Source organism: Schistocerca americana, unplaced genomic scaffold, assembly GCF_021461395.2.
Source record: "Schistocerca americana isolate TAMUIC-IGC-003095 unplaced genomic scaffold, iqSchAmer2.1 HiC_scaffold_116, whole genome shotgun sequence".
Taxonomy (NCBI): Eukaryota; Metazoa; Arthropoda; class Insecta; order Orthoptera; family Acrididae; genus Schistocerca; species Schistocerca americana.
Genome location: NW_025725220.1, coordinates 240,134 through 254,590, shown reverse-complemented (window position 1 = coordinate 254,590; position 14,457 = coordinate 240,134). Strand labels below are relative to the sequence as shown.

The 14,457-nt window shown below is 54.7% G+C and overlaps 35 non-coding genes across 35 annotated transcripts; 7 read left to right on the top strand and 28 right to left on the bottom strand.

The window, feature by feature from the left end:
- Positions 1–95: 95 nt before the first annotated feature.
- Trnae-uuc lies at positions 96–167 on the bottom strand. The gene has a single exon. It is a non-coding gene; the product is annotated as a tRNA-Glu (tRNA).
- Positions 168–448: 281 nt separating this feature from the next.
- On the bottom strand, positions 449–521 carry Trnam-cau. The gene has a single exon. It is a non-coding gene; the product is annotated as a tRNA-Met (tRNA).
- A 293-nt stretch (positions 522–814) lies between these two features.
- On the bottom strand, positions 815–885 carry Trnag-gcc. Its single transcript has one exon. It is a non-coding gene; the product is annotated as a tRNA-Gly (tRNA).
- A 341-nt stretch (positions 886–1,226) lies between these two features.
- Trnag-ucc lies at positions 1,227–1,298 on the top strand. The gene has a single exon. It is a non-coding gene; the product is annotated as a tRNA-Gly (tRNA).
- Positions 1,299–1,884: 586 nt separating this feature from the next.
- Positions 1,885–1,958, bottom strand: Trnai-aau. Its single transcript has one exon. It is a non-coding gene; the product is annotated as a tRNA-Ile (tRNA).
- A 198-nt stretch (positions 1,959–2,156) lies between these two features.
- Positions 2,157–2,228, bottom strand: Trnae-uuc. Its single transcript has one exon. It is a non-coding gene; the product is annotated as a tRNA-Glu (tRNA).
- Positions 2,229–2,509: 281 nt separating this feature from the next.
- Positions 2,510–2,582, bottom strand: Trnam-cau. The gene has a single exon. It is a non-coding gene; the product is annotated as a tRNA-Met (tRNA).
- Positions 2,583–2,875: 293 nt separating this feature from the next.
- Positions 2,876–2,946, bottom strand: Trnag-gcc. The gene has a single exon. It is a non-coding gene; the product is annotated as a tRNA-Gly (tRNA).
- A 341-nt stretch (positions 2,947–3,287) lies between these two features.
- Trnag-ucc lies at positions 3,288–3,359 on the top strand. Its single transcript has one exon. It is a non-coding gene; the product is annotated as a tRNA-Gly (tRNA).
- Positions 3,360–3,945: 586 nt separating this feature from the next.
- Positions 3,946–4,019, bottom strand: Trnai-aau. The gene has a single exon. It is a non-coding gene; the product is annotated as a tRNA-Ile (tRNA).
- A 198-nt stretch (positions 4,020–4,217) lies between these two features.
- On the bottom strand, positions 4,218–4,289 carry Trnae-uuc. Its single transcript has one exon. It is a non-coding gene; the product is annotated as a tRNA-Glu (tRNA).
- A 281-nt stretch (positions 4,290–4,570) lies between these two features.
- On the bottom strand, positions 4,571–4,643 carry Trnam-cau. The gene has a single exon. It is a non-coding gene; the product is annotated as a tRNA-Met (tRNA).
- A 293-nt stretch (positions 4,644–4,936) lies between these two features.
- Positions 4,937–5,007, bottom strand: Trnag-gcc. The gene has a single exon. It is a non-coding gene; the product is annotated as a tRNA-Gly (tRNA).
- A 341-nt stretch (positions 5,008–5,348) lies between these two features.
- Positions 5,349–5,420, top strand: Trnag-ucc. Its single transcript has one exon. It is a non-coding gene; the product is annotated as a tRNA-Gly (tRNA).
- Positions 5,421–6,006: 586 nt separating this feature from the next.
- Trnai-aau lies at positions 6,007–6,080 on the bottom strand. Its single transcript has one exon. It is a non-coding gene; the product is annotated as a tRNA-Ile (tRNA).
- A 198-nt stretch (positions 6,081–6,278) lies between these two features.
- Positions 6,279–6,350, bottom strand: Trnae-uuc. Its single transcript has one exon. It is a non-coding gene; the product is annotated as a tRNA-Glu (tRNA).
- A 281-nt stretch (positions 6,351–6,631) lies between these two features.
- Positions 6,632–6,704, bottom strand: Trnam-cau. Its single transcript has one exon. It is a non-coding gene; the product is annotated as a tRNA-Met (tRNA).
- Positions 6,705–6,997: 293 nt separating this feature from the next.
- Trnag-gcc lies at positions 6,998–7,068 on the bottom strand. Its single transcript has one exon. It is a non-coding gene; the product is annotated as a tRNA-Gly (tRNA).
- Positions 7,069–7,409: 341 nt separating this feature from the next.
- On the top strand, positions 7,410–7,481 carry Trnag-ucc. Its single transcript has one exon. It is a non-coding gene; the product is annotated as a tRNA-Gly (tRNA).
- Positions 7,482–8,067: 586 nt separating this feature from the next.
- On the bottom strand, positions 8,068–8,141 carry Trnai-aau. The gene has a single exon. It is a non-coding gene; the product is annotated as a tRNA-Ile (tRNA).
- Positions 8,142–8,339: 198 nt separating this feature from the next.
- On the bottom strand, positions 8,340–8,411 carry Trnae-uuc. Its single transcript has one exon. It is a non-coding gene; the product is annotated as a tRNA-Glu (tRNA).
- A 281-nt stretch (positions 8,412–8,692) lies between these two features.
- Trnam-cau lies at positions 8,693–8,765 on the bottom strand. Its single transcript has one exon. It is a non-coding gene; the product is annotated as a tRNA-Met (tRNA).
- A 293-nt stretch (positions 8,766–9,058) lies between these two features.
- On the bottom strand, positions 9,059–9,129 carry Trnag-gcc. The gene has a single exon. It is a non-coding gene; the product is annotated as a tRNA-Gly (tRNA).
- Positions 9,130–9,470: 341 nt separating this feature from the next.
- On the top strand, positions 9,471–9,542 carry Trnag-ucc. The gene has a single exon. It is a non-coding gene; the product is annotated as a tRNA-Gly (tRNA).
- Positions 9,543–10,128: 586 nt separating this feature from the next.
- On the bottom strand, positions 10,129–10,202 carry Trnai-aau. Its single transcript has one exon. It is a non-coding gene; the product is annotated as a tRNA-Ile (tRNA).
- A 198-nt stretch (positions 10,203–10,400) lies between these two features.
- Positions 10,401–10,472, bottom strand: Trnae-uuc. Its single transcript has one exon. It is a non-coding gene; the product is annotated as a tRNA-Glu (tRNA).
- Positions 10,473–10,753: 281 nt separating this feature from the next.
- On the bottom strand, positions 10,754–10,826 carry Trnam-cau. Its single transcript has one exon. It is a non-coding gene; the product is annotated as a tRNA-Met (tRNA).
- Positions 10,827–11,119: 293 nt separating this feature from the next.
- On the bottom strand, positions 11,120–11,190 carry Trnag-gcc. The gene has a single exon. It is a non-coding gene; the product is annotated as a tRNA-Gly (tRNA).
- A 341-nt stretch (positions 11,191–11,531) lies between these two features.
- On the top strand, positions 11,532–11,603 carry Trnag-ucc. Its single transcript has one exon. It is a non-coding gene; the product is annotated as a tRNA-Gly (tRNA).
- A 576-nt stretch (positions 11,604–12,179) lies between these two features.
- Positions 12,180–12,253, bottom strand: Trnai-aau. The gene has a single exon. It is a non-coding gene; the product is annotated as a tRNA-Ile (tRNA).
- A 198-nt stretch (positions 12,254–12,451) lies between these two features.
- On the bottom strand, positions 12,452–12,523 carry Trnae-uuc. Its single transcript has one exon. It is a non-coding gene; the product is annotated as a tRNA-Glu (tRNA).
- Positions 12,524–12,804: 281 nt separating this feature from the next.
- Trnam-cau lies at positions 12,805–12,877 on the bottom strand. Its single transcript has one exon. It is a non-coding gene; the product is annotated as a tRNA-Met (tRNA).
- A 293-nt stretch (positions 12,878–13,170) lies between these two features.
- On the bottom strand, positions 13,171–13,241 carry Trnag-gcc. Its single transcript has one exon. It is a non-coding gene; the product is annotated as a tRNA-Gly (tRNA).
- A 341-nt stretch (positions 13,242–13,582) lies between these two features.
- On the top strand, positions 13,583–13,654 carry Trnag-ucc. Its single transcript has one exon. It is a non-coding gene; the product is annotated as a tRNA-Gly (tRNA).
- Positions 13,655–14,240: 586 nt separating this feature from the next.
- Positions 14,241–14,314, bottom strand: Trnai-aau. The gene has a single exon. It is a non-coding gene; the product is annotated as a tRNA-Ile (tRNA).
- Between the last annotated feature and the right edge of the window lie 143 nt (positions 14,315–14,457).

The window sequence follows — 14,457 nt, the reverse complement described above, 5'->3', positions numbered from 1 at the left end:
TGACGGTCACGAAACAGTAGCTATATTGCGAGCAGGACGGGAAACGGCCGCTCGGACAGCTCAAACTTGTCACGATTCGTGTGGAAAAAATTCCGTTCCGGTACCGGGAATCGAACCCGGGCCTCCTGGGTGAAAGCCAGGTATCCTAGCCACTAGACCACACCGGATGCGGCCGTTTCATTCGACCGTTCGTACGGTCGCTTGTCGCATTGTCGCTCTCTTTGCGAGCATCTTTGCACATACTGACTGGCAAGGCGCGCACCTCAAACGTCGCAGAGCAATGCTTTTGGCTTCATGCTCTGCTGGGAGAAGAGGAATAGGGAAGCTGTATGTAGCAATAACAGGAAGTAAACATTTTCCCGCTGAAGCGTTGAAACGTTGCGGATAACAAACAAGAAATAAGTTGGCGCCCTAGCAACAGCACCACCTTCAGTCACAGAAAATTAGATGCCCCGGGTGAGGATCGAACTCACGACCTTAAGATTATGAGACTTACGCGCTGCCTACTGCGCTACCGAGGCAGGCGATCGTTAGACCTTCTGGAATCTTGGTAAGTACCGAATACAAGTGGTAGAGAGTCTGCACTCCCTGGCTCATTTTTTCTGTTGCTACACGTGCATTCACGGCGCGGCAGGCAACTTGCGATGCTAGGCCGACGCCAGTATGTACAATAGCGCGCAGGAGTCCAAACGAGCAGTCGTCCGCGCTGCATGATTGGTTCTTTCCACACGGAATCCCGCGGTTCATTCTCATGGCTCACGCAGTTCGAGTGCGAAAGACACGCAGCACCCCTACCGGAGAAAAAACAAAATGATGCATCGGCCGGGAATCGAACCCGGGCCGCCCGCGTGGCAGGCGAGCATTCTACCACTGAACCACCGATGCTCGGGCCAGCGGTACCTTCACGCTGCTTCCCGAGCAGATGTCTCAAGGGAAAGTGGGACTGCCGTCAAGCGCCGTAGCATTCTGTGGAGAAGATGCTGCAGACGCTGAATCCTGCACTGCACTGCTTAAAGATGCCGCCAGAACGCGGTCCTCTGCGTACTCTTGCGCCGCCGGCGCCGACTCTTGCCAAAGGATGCGAAATGTGCGCGGATACGCTGTCCGAATGCGTCTGGATGTGCTCCCCTAGCCTGCCTCGAAATGCGCCTGCCGGGTACGATCACCTTCGGCCGCTGCCGACAGGCGGGAAGCCGACTCAGCGCGGTGGCGGGGCGCTCGCTTGTGCGGTGGTGGTGTAATGGTCAGCATAGTTGCCTTCCAAGCAGTTGATCCGGGTTCGATTCCCGGCCACCGCAGCAGGCTTTTAATTTCGCGTATGAGTACTTTTGCCACGCGCTCTTAAACTATTGTTTTTTCGCCCTCTTACTCGCTGCATACCAGCCCTTAGTGTGTCTCGACTTGTCTCGACTTTGCTCAGCTGACGCGAGAGCTGACGCTCTCAAATCGGCCTATATCAAAACGACAAGCACGAGAAACGACTGAGAGAGGTAAGGAGAGGCGAGGCGAGGCGATGGACACACAGCACGCCCCCTTCATTTCACGGTGGCGTCTCCCTGGCCGAATCGGGCTGTAGCTCCGAAAACAAAGGAGAAACAAAAATAGGAAGTAAAACTGCCAATACTGCCCTGTGTTCCCATGCGCTCACCCGCCCAAGTACTGACAAGGGCCAAAGTTGTTACGCATCGGCAATCGGACATTTTCTTTCATTTTCTCTAACCAGTGTATTCAAGATATTATGGCCATTGCCGAGTGAATGCTGTAGTGCTTCCCGACGAGTCGGGTTCGGATCCTCTGTCAACTTCCACGCAGGGTGATAATCATTTGGTCATCACACTCGCCAGCTGAAATCGGCGCTGCCTTTTCGCAGTAGTAAAGGAGAAGTGGCCCGTGGGGGGATCGAACCCACGACCTTCGCGTTATTAGCACGACGCTCTAACCAACTGAGCTAACGGGCCTCGGCAGATGCAGTTGCTCAGCCCTACGCTGGAATCAGGTGGCATGAAGCCATACACCATTCCTATGGTCGTCGTGTGTCTGCTTCCCTAGTCTATATTCTGCTGACGGTCACGAAACAGTAGCTATATTGCGAGCAGGACGGGAAACGGCCGCTCGGACAGCTCAAACTTGTCACGATTCGTGTGGAAAAAATTCCGTTCCGGTACCGGGAATCGAACCCGGGCCTCCTGGGTGAAAGCCAGGTATCCTAGCCACTAGACCACACCGGATGCGGCCGTTTCATTCGACCGTTCGTACGGTCGCTTGTCGCATTGTCGCTCTCTTTGCGAGCATCTTTGCACATACTGACTGGCAAGGCGCGCACCTCAAACGTCGCAGAGCAATGCTTTTGGCTTCATGCTCTGCTGGGAGAAGAGGAATAGGGAAGCTGTATGTAGCAATAACAGGAAGTAAACATTTTCCCGCTGAAGCGTTGAAACGTTGCGGATAACAAACAAGAAATAAGTTGGCGCCCTAGCAACAGCACCACCTTCAGTCACAGAAAATTAGATGCCCCGGGTGAGGATCGAACTCACGACCTTAAGATTATGAGACTTACGCGCTGCCTACTGCGCTACCGAGGCAGGCGATCGTTAGACCTTCTGGAATCTTGGTAAGTACCGAATACAAGTGGTAGAGAGTCTGCACTCCCTGGCTCATTTTTTCTGTTGCTACACGTGCATTCACGGCGCGGCAGGCAACTTGCGATGCTAGGCCGACGCCAGTATGTACAATAGCACGCAGGAGTCCAAACGAGCAGTCGTCCGCGCTGCATGATTGGTTCTTTCCACACGGAATCCCGCGGTTCATTCTCATGGCTCACGCAGTTCGAGTGCGAAAGACACGCAGCACCCCTACCGGAGAAAAAACAAAATGATGCATCGGCCGGGAATCGAACCCGGGCCGCCCGCGTGGCAGGCGAGCATTCTACCACTGAACCACCGATGCTCGGGCCAGCGGTACCTTCACGCTGCTTCCCGAGCAGATGTCTCAAGGGAAAGTGGGACTGCCGTCAAGCGCCGTAGCATTCTGTGGAGAAGATGCTGCAGACGCTGAATCCTGCACTGCACTGCTTAAAGATGCCGCCAGAACGCGGTCCTCTGCGTACTCTTGCGCCGCCGGCGCCGACTCTTGCCAAAGGATGCGAAATGTGCGCGGATACGCTGTCCGAATGCGTCTGGATGTGCTCCCCTAGCCTGCCTCGAAATGCGCCTGCCGGGTACGATCACCTTCGGCCGCTGCCGACAGGCGGGAAGCCGACTCAGCGCGGTGGCGGGGCGCTCGCTTGTGCGGTGGTGGTGTAATGGTCAGCATAGTTGCCTTCCAAGCAGTTGATCCGGGTTCGATTCCCGGCCACCGCAGCAGGCTTTTAATTTCGCGTATGAGTACTTTTGCCACGCGCTCTTAAACTATTGTTTTTTCGCCCTCTTACTCGCTGCATACCAGCCCTTAGTGTGTCTCGACTTGTCTCGACTTTGCTCAGCTGACGCGAGAGCTGACGCTCTCAAATCGGCCTATATCAAAACGACAAGCACGAGAAACGACTGAGAGAGGTAAGGAGAGGCGAGGCGAGGCGATGGACACACAGCACGCCCCCTTCATTTCACGGTGGCGTCTCCCTGGCCGAATCGGGCTGTAGCTCCGAAAACAAAGGAGAAACAAAAATAGGAAGTAAAACTGCCAATACTGCCCTGTGTTCCCATGCGCTCACCCGCCCAAGTACTGACAAGGGCCAAAGTTGTTACGCATCGGCAATCGGACATTTTCTTTCATTTTCTCTAACCAGTGTATTCAAGATATTATGGCCATTGCCGAGTGAATGCTGTAGTGCTTCCCGACGAGTCGGGTTCGGATCCTCTGTCAACTTCCACGCAGGGTGATGATCATTTGGTCATCACACTCGCCAGCTGAAATCGGCGCTGCCTTTTCGCAGTAGTAAAAGAGAAGTGGCCCGTGGGGGGATCGAACCCACGACCTTCGCGTTATTAGCACGACGCTCTAACCAACTGAGCTAACGGGCCTCGGCAGATGCAGTTGCTCAGCCCTACGCTGGAATCAGGTGGCATGAAGCCATACACCATTCCTATGGTCGTCGTGTGTCTGCTTCCCTAGTCTATATTCTGCTGACGGTCACGAAACAGTAGCTATATTGCGAGCAGGACGGGAAACGGCCGCTCGGACAGCTCAAACTTGTCACGATTCGTGTGGAAAAAATTCCGTTCCGGTACCGGGAATCGAACCCGGGCCTCCTGGGTGAAAGCCAGGTATCCTAGCCACTAGACCACACCGGATGCGGCCGTTTCATTCGACCGTTCGTACGGTCGCTTGTCGCATTGTCGCTCTCTTTGCGAGCATCTTTGCACATACTGACTGGCAAGGCGCGCACCTCAAACGTCGCAGAGCAATGCTTTTGGCTTCATGCTCTGCTGGGAGAAGAGGAATAGGGAAGCTGTATGTAGCAATAACAGGAAGTAAACATTTTCCCGCTGAAGCGTTGAAACGTTGCGGATAACAAACAAGAAATAAGTTGGCGCCCTAGCAACAGCACCACCTTCAGTCACAGAAAATTAGATGCCCCGGGTGAGGATCGAACTCACGACCTTAAGATTATGAGACTTACGCGCTGCCTACTGCGCTACCGAGGCAGGCGATCGTTAGACCTTCTGGAATCTTGGTAAGTACCGAATACAAGTGGTAGAGAGTCTGCACTCCCTGGCTCATTTTTTCTGTTGCTACACGTGCATTCACGGCGCGGCAGGCAACTTGCGATGCTAGGCCGACGCCAGTATGTACAATAGCACGCAGGAGTCCAAACGAGCAGTCGTCCGCGCTGCATGATTGGTTCTTTCCACACGGAATCCCGCGGTTCATTCTCATGGCTCACGCAGTTCGAGTGCGAAAGACACGCAGCACCCCTACCGGAGAAAAAACAAAATGATGCATCGGCCGGGAATCGAACCCGGGCCGCCCGCGTGGCAGGCGAGCATTCTACCACTGAACCACCGATGCTCGGGCCAGCGGTACCTTCACGCTGCTTCCCGAGCAGATGTCTCAAGGGAAAGTGGGACTGCCGTCAAGCGCCGTAGCATTCTGTGGAGAAGATGCTGCAGACGCTGAATCCTGCACTGCACTGCTTAAAGATGCCGCCAGAACGCGGTCCTCTGCGTACTCTTGCGCCGCCGGCGCCGACTCTTGCCAAAGGATGCGAAATGTGCGCGGATACGCTGTCCGAATGCGTCTGGATGTGCTCCCCTAGCCTGCCTCGAAATGCGCCTGCCGGGTACGATCACCTTCGGCCGCTGCCGACAGGCGGGAAGCCGACTCAGCGCGGTGGCGGGGCGCTCGCTTGTGCGGTGGTGGTGTAATGGTCAGCATAGTTGCCTTCCAAGCAGTTGATCCGGGTTCGATTCCCGGCCACCGCAGCAGGCTTTTAATTTCGCGTATGAGTACTTTTGCCACGCGCTCTTAAACTATTGTTTTTTCGCCCTCTTACTCGCTGCATACCAGCCCTTAGTGTGTCTCGACTTGTCTCGACTTTGCTCAGCTGACGCGAGAGCTGACGCTCTCAAATCGGCCTATATCAAAACGACAAGCACGAGAAACGACTGAGAGAGGTAAGGAGAGGCGAGGCGAGGCGATGGACACACAGCACGCCCCCTTCATTTCACGGTGGCGTCTCCCTGGCCGAATCGGGCTGTAGCTCCGAAAACAAAGGAGAAACAAAAATAGGAAGTAAAACTGCCAATACTGCCCTGTGTTCCCATGCGCTCACCCGCCCAAGTACTGACAAGGGCCAAAGTTGTTACGCATCGGCAATCGGACATTTTCTTTCATTTTCTCTAACCAGTGTATTCAAGATATTATGGCCATTGCCGAGTGAATGCTGTAGTGCTTCCCGACGAGTCGGGTTCGGATCCTCTGTCAACTTCCACGCAGGGTGATAATCATTTGGTCATCACACTCGCCAGCTGAAATCGGCGCTGCCTTTTCGCAGTAGTAAAGGAGAAGTGGCCCGTGGGGGGATCGAACCCACGACCTTCGCGTTATTAGCACGACGCTCTAACCAACTGAGCTAACGGGCCTCGGCAGATGCAGTTGCTCAGCCCTACGCTGGAATCAGGTGGCATGAAGCCATACACCATTCCTATGGTCGTCGTGTGTCTGCTTCCCTAGTCTATATTCTGCTGACGGTCACGAAACAGTAGCTATATTGCGAGCAGGACGGGAAACGGCCGCTCGGACAGCTCAAACTTGTCACGATTCGTGTGGAAAAAATTCCGTTCCGGTACCGGGAATCGAACCCGGGCCTCCTGGGTGAAAGCCAGGTATCCTAGCCACTAGACCACACCGGATGCGGCCGTTTCATTCGACCGTTCGTACGGTCGCTTGTCGCATTGTCGCTCTCTTTGCGAGCATCTTTGCACATACTGACTGGCAAGGCGCGCACCTCAAACGTCGCAGAGCAATGCTTTTGGCTTCATGCTCTGCTGGGAGAAGAGGAATAGGGAAGCTGTATGTAGCAATAACAGGAAGTAAACATTTTCCCGCTGAAGCGTTGAAACGTTGCGGATAACAAACAAGAAATAAGTTGGCGCCCTAGCAACAGCACCACCTTCAGTCACAGAAAATTAGATGCCCCGGGTGAGGATCGAACTCACGACCTTAAGATTATGAGACTTACGCGCTGCCTACTGCGCTACCGAGGCAGGCGATCGTTAGACCTTCTGGAATCTTGGTAAGTACCGAATACAAGTGGTAGAGAGTCTGCACTCCCTGGCTCATTTTTTCTGTTGCTACACGTGCATTCACGGCGCGGCAGGCAACTTGCGATGCTAGGCCGACGCCAGTATGTACAATAGCACGCAGGAGTCCAAACGAGCAGTCGTCCGCGCTGCATGATTGGTTCTTTCCACACGGAATCCCGCGGTTCATTCTCATGGCTCACGCAGTTCGAGTGCGAAAGACACGCAGCACCCCTACCGGAGAAAAAACAAAATGATGCATCGGCCGGGAATCGAACCCGGGCCGCCCGCGTGGCAGGCGAGCATTCTACCACTGAACCACCGATGCTCGGGCCAGCGGTACCTTCACGCTGCTTCCCGAGCAGATGTCTCAAGGGAAAGTGGGACTGCCGTCAAGCGCCGTAGCATTCTGTGGAGAAGATGCTGCAGACGCTGAATCCTGCACTGCACTGCTTAAAGATGCCGCCAGAACGCGGTCCTCTGCGTACTCTTGCGCCGCCGGCGCCGACTCTTGCCAAAGGATGCGAAATGTGCGCGGATACGCTGTCCGAATGCGTCTGGATGTGCTCCCCTAGCCTGCCTCGAAATGCGCCTGCCGGGTACGATCACCTTCGGCCGCTGCCGACAGGCGGGAAGCCGACTCAGCGCGGTGGCGGGGCGCTCGCTTGTGCGGTGGTGGTGTAATGGTCAGCATAGTTGCCTTCCAAGCAGTTGATCCGGGTTCGATTCCCGGCCACCGCAGCAGGCTTTTAATTTCGCGTATGAGTACTTTTGCCACGCGCTCTTAAACTATTGTTTTTTCGCCCTCTTACTCGCTGCATACCAGCCCTTAGTGTGTCTCGACTTGTCTCGACTTTGCTCAGCTGACGCGAGAGCTGACGCTCTCAAATCGGCCTATATCAAAACGACAAGCACGAGAAACGACTGAGAGAGGTAAGGAGAGGCGAGGCGAGGCGATGGACACACAGCACGCCCCCTTCATTTCACGGTGGCGTCTCCCTGGCCGAATCGGGCTGTAGCTCCGAAAACAAAGGAGAAACAAAAATAGGAAGTAAAACTGCCAATACTGCCCTGTGTTCCCATGCGCTCACCCGCCCAAGTACTGACAAGGGCCAAAGTTGTTACGCATCGGCAATCGGACATTTTCTTTCATTTTCTCTAACCAGTGTATTCAAGATATTATGGCCATTGCCGAGTGAATGCTGTAGTGCTTCCCGACGAGTCGGGTTCGGATCCTCTGTCAACTTCCACGCAGGGTGATGATCATTTGGTCATCACACTCGCCAGCTGAAATCGGCGCTGCCTTTTCGCAGTAGTAAAAGAGAAGTGGCCCGTGGGGGGATCGAACCCACGACCTTCGCGTTATTAGCACGACGCTCTAACCAACTGAGCTAACGGGCCTCGGCAGATGCAGTTGCTCAGCCCTACGCTGGAATCAGGTGGCATGAAGCCATACACCATTCCTATGGTCGTCGTGTGTCTGCTTCCCTAGTCTATATTCTGCTGACGGTCACGAAACAGTAGCTATATTGCGAGCAGGACGGGAAACGGCCGCTCGGACAGCTCAAACTTGTCACGATTCGTGTGGAAAAAATTCCGTTCCGGTACCGGGAATCGAACCCGGGCCTCCTGGGTGAAAGCCAGGTATCCTAGCCACTAGACCACACCGGATGCGGCCGTTTCATTCGACCGTTCGTACGGTCGCTTGTCGCATTGTCGCTCTCTTTGCGAGCATCTTTGCACATACTGACTGGCAAGGCGCGCACCTCAAACGTCGCAGAGCAATGCTTTTGGCTTCATGCTCTGCTGGGAGAAGAGGAATAGGGAAGCTGTATGTAGCAATAACAGGAAGTAAACATTTTCCCGCTGAAGCGTTGAAACGTTGCGGATAACAAACAAGAAATAAGTTGGCGCCCTAGCAACAGCACCACCTTCAGTCACAGAAAATTAGATGCCCCGGGTGAGGATCGAACTCACGACCTTAAGATTATGAGACTTACGCGCTGCCTACTGCGCTACCGAGGCAGGCGATCGTTAGACCTTCTGGAATCTTGGTAAGTACCGAATACAAGTGGTAGAGAGTCTGCACTCCCTGGCTCATTTTTTCTGTTGCTACACGTGCATTCACGGCGCGGCAGGCAACTTGCGATGCTAGGCCGACGCCAGTATGTACAATAGCGCGCAGGAGTCCAAACGAGCAGTCGTCCGCGCTGCATGATTGGTTCTTTCCACACGGAATCCCGCGGTTCATTCTCATGGCTCACGCAGTTCGAGTGCGAAAGACACGCAGCACCCCTACCGGAGAAAAAACAAAATGATGCATCGGCCGGGAATCGAACCCGGGCCGCCCGCGTGGCAGGCGAGCATTCTACCACTGAACCACCGATGCTCGGGCCAGCGGTACCTTCACGCTGCTTCCCGAGCAGATGTCTCAAGGGAAAGTGGGACTGCCGTCAAGCGCCGTAGCATTCTGTGGAGAAGATGCTGCAGACGCTGAATCCTGCACTGCACTGCTTAAAGATGCCGCCAGAACGCGGTCCTCTGCGTACTCTTGCGCCGCCGGCGCCGACTCTTGCCAAAGGATGCGAAATGTGCGCGGATACGCTGTCCGAATGCGTCTGGATGTGCTCCCCTAGCCTGCCTCGAAATGCGCCTGCCGGGTACGATCACCTTCGGCCGCTGCCGACAGGCGGGAAGCCGACTCAGCGCGGTGGCGGGGCGCTCGCTTGTGCGGTGGTGGTGTAATGGTCAGCATAGTTGCCTTCCAAGCAGTTGATCCGGGTTCGATTCCCGGCCACCGCAGCAGGCTTTTAATTTCGCGTATGAGTACTTTTGCCACGCGCTCTTAAACTATTGTTTTTTCGCCCTCTTACTCGCTGCATACCAGCCCTTAGTGTGTCTCGACTTGTCTCGACTTTGCTCAGCTGACGCGAGAGCTGACGCTCTCAAATCGGCCTATATCAAAACGACAAGCACGAGAAACGACTGAGAGAGGTAAGGAGAGGCGAGGCGAGGCGATGGACACACAGCACGCCCCCTTCATTTCACGGTGGCGTCTCCCTGGCCGAATCGGGCTGTAGCTCCGAAAACAAAGGAGAAACAAAAATAGGAAGTAAAACTGCCAATACTGCCCTGTGTTCCCATGCGCTCACCCGCCCAAGTACTGACAAGGGCCAAAGTTGTTACGCATCGGCAATCGGACATTTTCTTTCATTTTCTCTAACCAGTGTATTCAAGATATTATGGCCATTGCCGAGTGAATGCTGTAGTGCTTCCCGACGAGTCGGGTTCGGATCCTCTGTCAACTTCCACGCAGGGTGATGATCATTTGGTCATCACACTCGCCAGCTGAAATCGGCGCTGCCTTTTCGCAGTAGTAAAAGAGAAGTGGCCCGTGGGGGGATCGAACCCACGACCTTCGCGTTATTAGCACGACGCTCTAACCAACTGAGCTAACGGGCCTCGGCAGATGCAGTTGCTCAGCCCTACGCTGGAATCAGGTGGCATGAAGCCATACACCATTCCTATGGTCGTCGTGTGTCTGCTTCCCTAGTCTATATTCTGCTGACGGTCACGAAACAGTAGCTATATTGCGAGCAGGACGGGAAACGGCCGCTCGGACAGCTCAAACTTGTCACGATTCGTGTGGAAAAAATTCCGTTCCGGTACCGGGAATCGAACCCGGGCCTCCTGGGTGAAAGCCAGGTATCCTAGCCACTAGACCACACCGGATGCGGCCGTTTCATTCGACCGTTCGTACGGTCGCTTGTCGCATTGTCGCTCTCTTTGCGAGCATCTTTGCACATACTGACTGGCAAGGCGCGCACCTCAAACGTCGCAGAGCAATGCTTTTGGCTTCATGCTCTGCTGGGAGAAGAGGAATAGGGAAGCTGTATGTAGCAATAACAGGAAGTAAACATTTTCCCGCTGAAGCGTTGAAACGTTGCGGATAACAAACAAGAAATAAGTTGGCGCCCTAGCAACAGCACCACCTTCAGTCACAGAAAATTAGATGCCCCGGGTGAGGATCGAACTCACGACCTTAAGATTATGAGACTTACGCGCTGCCTACTGCGCTACCGAGGCAGGCGATCGTTAGATCTTCTGGAATCTTGGTAAGTACCGAATACAAGTGGTAGAGAGTCTGCACTCCCTGGCTCATTTTTTCTGTTGCTACACGTGCATTCACGGCGCGGCAGGCAACTTGCGATGCTAGGCCGACGCCAGTATGTACAATAGCACGCAGGAGTCCAAACGAGCAGTCGTCCGCGCTGCATGATTGGTTCTTTCCACACGGAATCCCGCGGTTCATTCTCATGGCTCACGCAGTTCGAGTGCGAAAGACACGCAGCACCCCTACCGGAGAAAAAACAAAATGATGCATCGGCCGGGAATCGAACCCGGGCCGCCCGCGTGGCAGGCGAGCATTCTACCACTGAACCACCGATGCTCGGGCCAGCGGTACCTTCACGCTGCTTCCCGAGCAGATGTCTCAAGGGAAAGTGGGACTGCCGTCAAGCGCCGTAGCATTCTGTGGAGAAGATGCTGCAGACGCTGAATCCTGCACTGCACTGCTTAAAGATGCCGCCAGAACGCGGTCCTCTGCGTACTCTTGCGCCGCCGGCGCCGACTCTTGCCAAAGGATGCGAAATGTGCGCGGATACGCTGTCCGAATGCGTCTGGATGTGCTCCCCTAGCCTGCCTCGAAATGCGCCTGCCGGGTACGATCACCTTCGGCCGCTGCCGACAGGCGGGAAGCCGACTCAGCGCGGTGGCGGGGCGCTCGCTTGTGCGGTGGTGGTGTAATGGTCAGCATAGTTGCCTTCCAAGCAGTTGATCCGGGTTCGATTCCCGGCCACCGCAGCAGGCTTTTAATTTCGCGTATGAGTACTTTTGCCACGCGCTCTTAAACTATTGTTTTTTCGCCCTCTTACTCGCTGCATACCAGCCCTTAGTGTGTCTCGACTTGTCTCGACTTTGCTCAGCTGACGCGAGAGCTGACGCTCTCAAATCGGCCTATATCAAAACGACAAGCACGAGAAACGACTGAGAGAGGTAAGGAGAGGCGAGGCGAGGCGATGGACACACAGCACGCCCCCTTCATTTCACGGTGGCGTCTCCCTGGCCGAATCGGGCTGTAGCTCCGAAAACAAAGGAGAAACAAAAATAGGAAGTAAAACTGCCAATACTGCCCTGTGTTCCCATGCGCTCACCCGCCCAAGTACTGACAAGGGCCAAAGTTGTTACGCATCGGCAATCGGACATTTTCTCTAACCAGTGTATTCAAGATATTATGGCCATTGCCGAGTGAATGCTGTAGTGCTTCCCGACGAGTCGGGTTCGGATCCTCTGTCAACTTCCACGCAGGGTGATGATCATTTGGTCATCACACTCGCCAGCTGAAATCGGCGCTGCCTTTTCGCAGTAGTAAAAGAGAAGTGGCCCGTGGGGGGATCGAACCCACGACCTTCGCGTTATTAGCACGACGCTCTAACCAACTGAGCTAACGGGCCTCGGCAGATGCAGTTGCTCAGCCCTACGCTGGAATCAGGTGGCATGAAGCCATACACCATTCCTATGGTCGTCGTGTGTCTGCTTCCCTAGTCTATATTCTGCTGACGGTCACGAAACAGTAGCTATATTGCGAGCAGGACGGGAAACGGCCGCTCGGACAGCTCAAACTTGTCACGATTCGTGTGGAAAAAATTCCGTTCCGGTACCGGGAATCGAACCCGGGCCTCCTGGGTGAAAGCCAGGTATCCTAGCCACTAGACCACACCGGATGCGGCCGTTTCATTCGACCGTTCGTACGGTCGCTTGTCGCATTGTCGCTCTCTTTGCGAGCATCTTTGCACATACTGACTGGCAAGGCGCGCACCTCAAACGTCGCAGAGCAATGCTTTTGGCTTCATGCTCTGCTGGGAGAAGAGGAATAGGGAAGCTGTATGTAGCAATAACAGGAAGTAAACATTTTCCCGCTGAAGCGTTGAAACGTTGCGGATAACAAACAAGAAATAAGTTGGCGCCCTAGCAACAGCACCACCTTCAGTCACAGAAAATTAGATGCCCCGGGTGAGGATCGAACTCACGACCTTAAGATTATGAGACTTACGCGCTGCCTACTGCGCTACCGAGGCAGGCGATCGTTAGACCTTCTGGAATCTTGGTAAGTACCGAATACAAGTGGTAGAGAGTCTGCACTCCCTGGCTCATTTTTTCTGTTGCTACACGTGCATTCACGGCGCGGCAGGCAACTTGCGATGCTAGGCCGACGCCAGTATGTACAATAGCACGCAGGAGTCCAAACGAGCAGTCGTCCGCGCTGCATGATTGGTTCTTTCCACACGGAATCCCGCGGTTCATTCTCATGGCTCACGCAGTTCGAGTGCGAAAGACACGCAGCACCCCTACCGGAGAAAAAACAAAATGATGCATCGGCCGGGAATCGAACCCGGGCCGCCCGCGTGGCAGGCGAGCATTCTACCACTGAACCACCGATGCTCGGGCCAGCGGTACCTTCACGCTGCTTCCCGAGCAGATGTCTCAAGGGAAAGTGGGACTGCCGTCAAGCGCCGTAGCATTCTGTGGAGAAGATGCTGCAGACGCTGAATCCTGCACTGCACTGCTTAAAGATGCCGCCAGAACGCGGTCCTCTGCGTACTCTTGCGCCGCCGGCGCCGACTCTTGCCAAAGGATGCGAAATGTGCGCGGATACGCTGTCCGAATGCGTCTGGATGTGCTCCCCTAGCCTGCCTCGAAATGCGCCTGCCGGGTACGATCACCTTCGGCCGCTGCCGACAGGCGGGAAGCCGACTCAGCGCGGTGGCGGGGCGCTCGCTTGTGCGGTGGTGGTGTAATGGTCAGCATAGTTGCCTTCCAAGCAGTTGATCCGGGTTCGATTCCCGGCCACCGCAGCAGGCTTTTAATTTCGCGTATGAGTACTTTTGCCACGCGCTCTTAAACTATTGTTTTTTCGCCCTCTTACTCGCTGCATACCAGCCCTTAGTGTGTCTCGACTTGTCTCGACTTTGCTCAGCTGACGCGAGAGCTGACGCTCTCAAATCGGCCTATATCAAAACGACAAGCACGAGAAACGACTGAGAGAGGTAAGGAGAGGCGAGGCGAGGCGATGGACACACAGCACGCCCCCTTCATTTCACGGTGGCGTCTCCCTGGCCGAATCGGGCTGTAGCTCCGAAAACAAAGGAGAAACAAAAATAGGAAGTAAAACTGCCAATACTGCCCTGTGTTCCCATGCGCTCACCCGCCCAAGTACTGACAAGGGCCAAAGTTGTTACGCATCGGCAATCGGACATTTTCTTTCATTTTCTCTAACCAGTGTATTCAAGATATTATGGCCATTGCCGAGTGAATGCTGTAGTGCTTCCCGACGAGTCGGGTTCGGATCCTCTGTCAACTTCCACGCAGGGTGATGATCATTTGGTCATCACACTCGCCAGCTGAAATCGGCGCTGCCTTTTCGCAGTAGTAAAAGAGAAGTGGCCCGTGGGGGGATCGAACCCACGACCTTCGCGTTATTAGCACGACGCTCTAACCAACTGAGCTAACGGGCCTCGGCAGATGCAGTTGCTCAGCCCTACGCTGGAATCAGGTGGCATGAAGCCATACACCATTCCTATGGTCGTCGTGTGTCTGCTTCCCTAGTCTATATTCTGCTGACGGTCACGAAACAGTAGCTATATTGCGAGCAGGACGG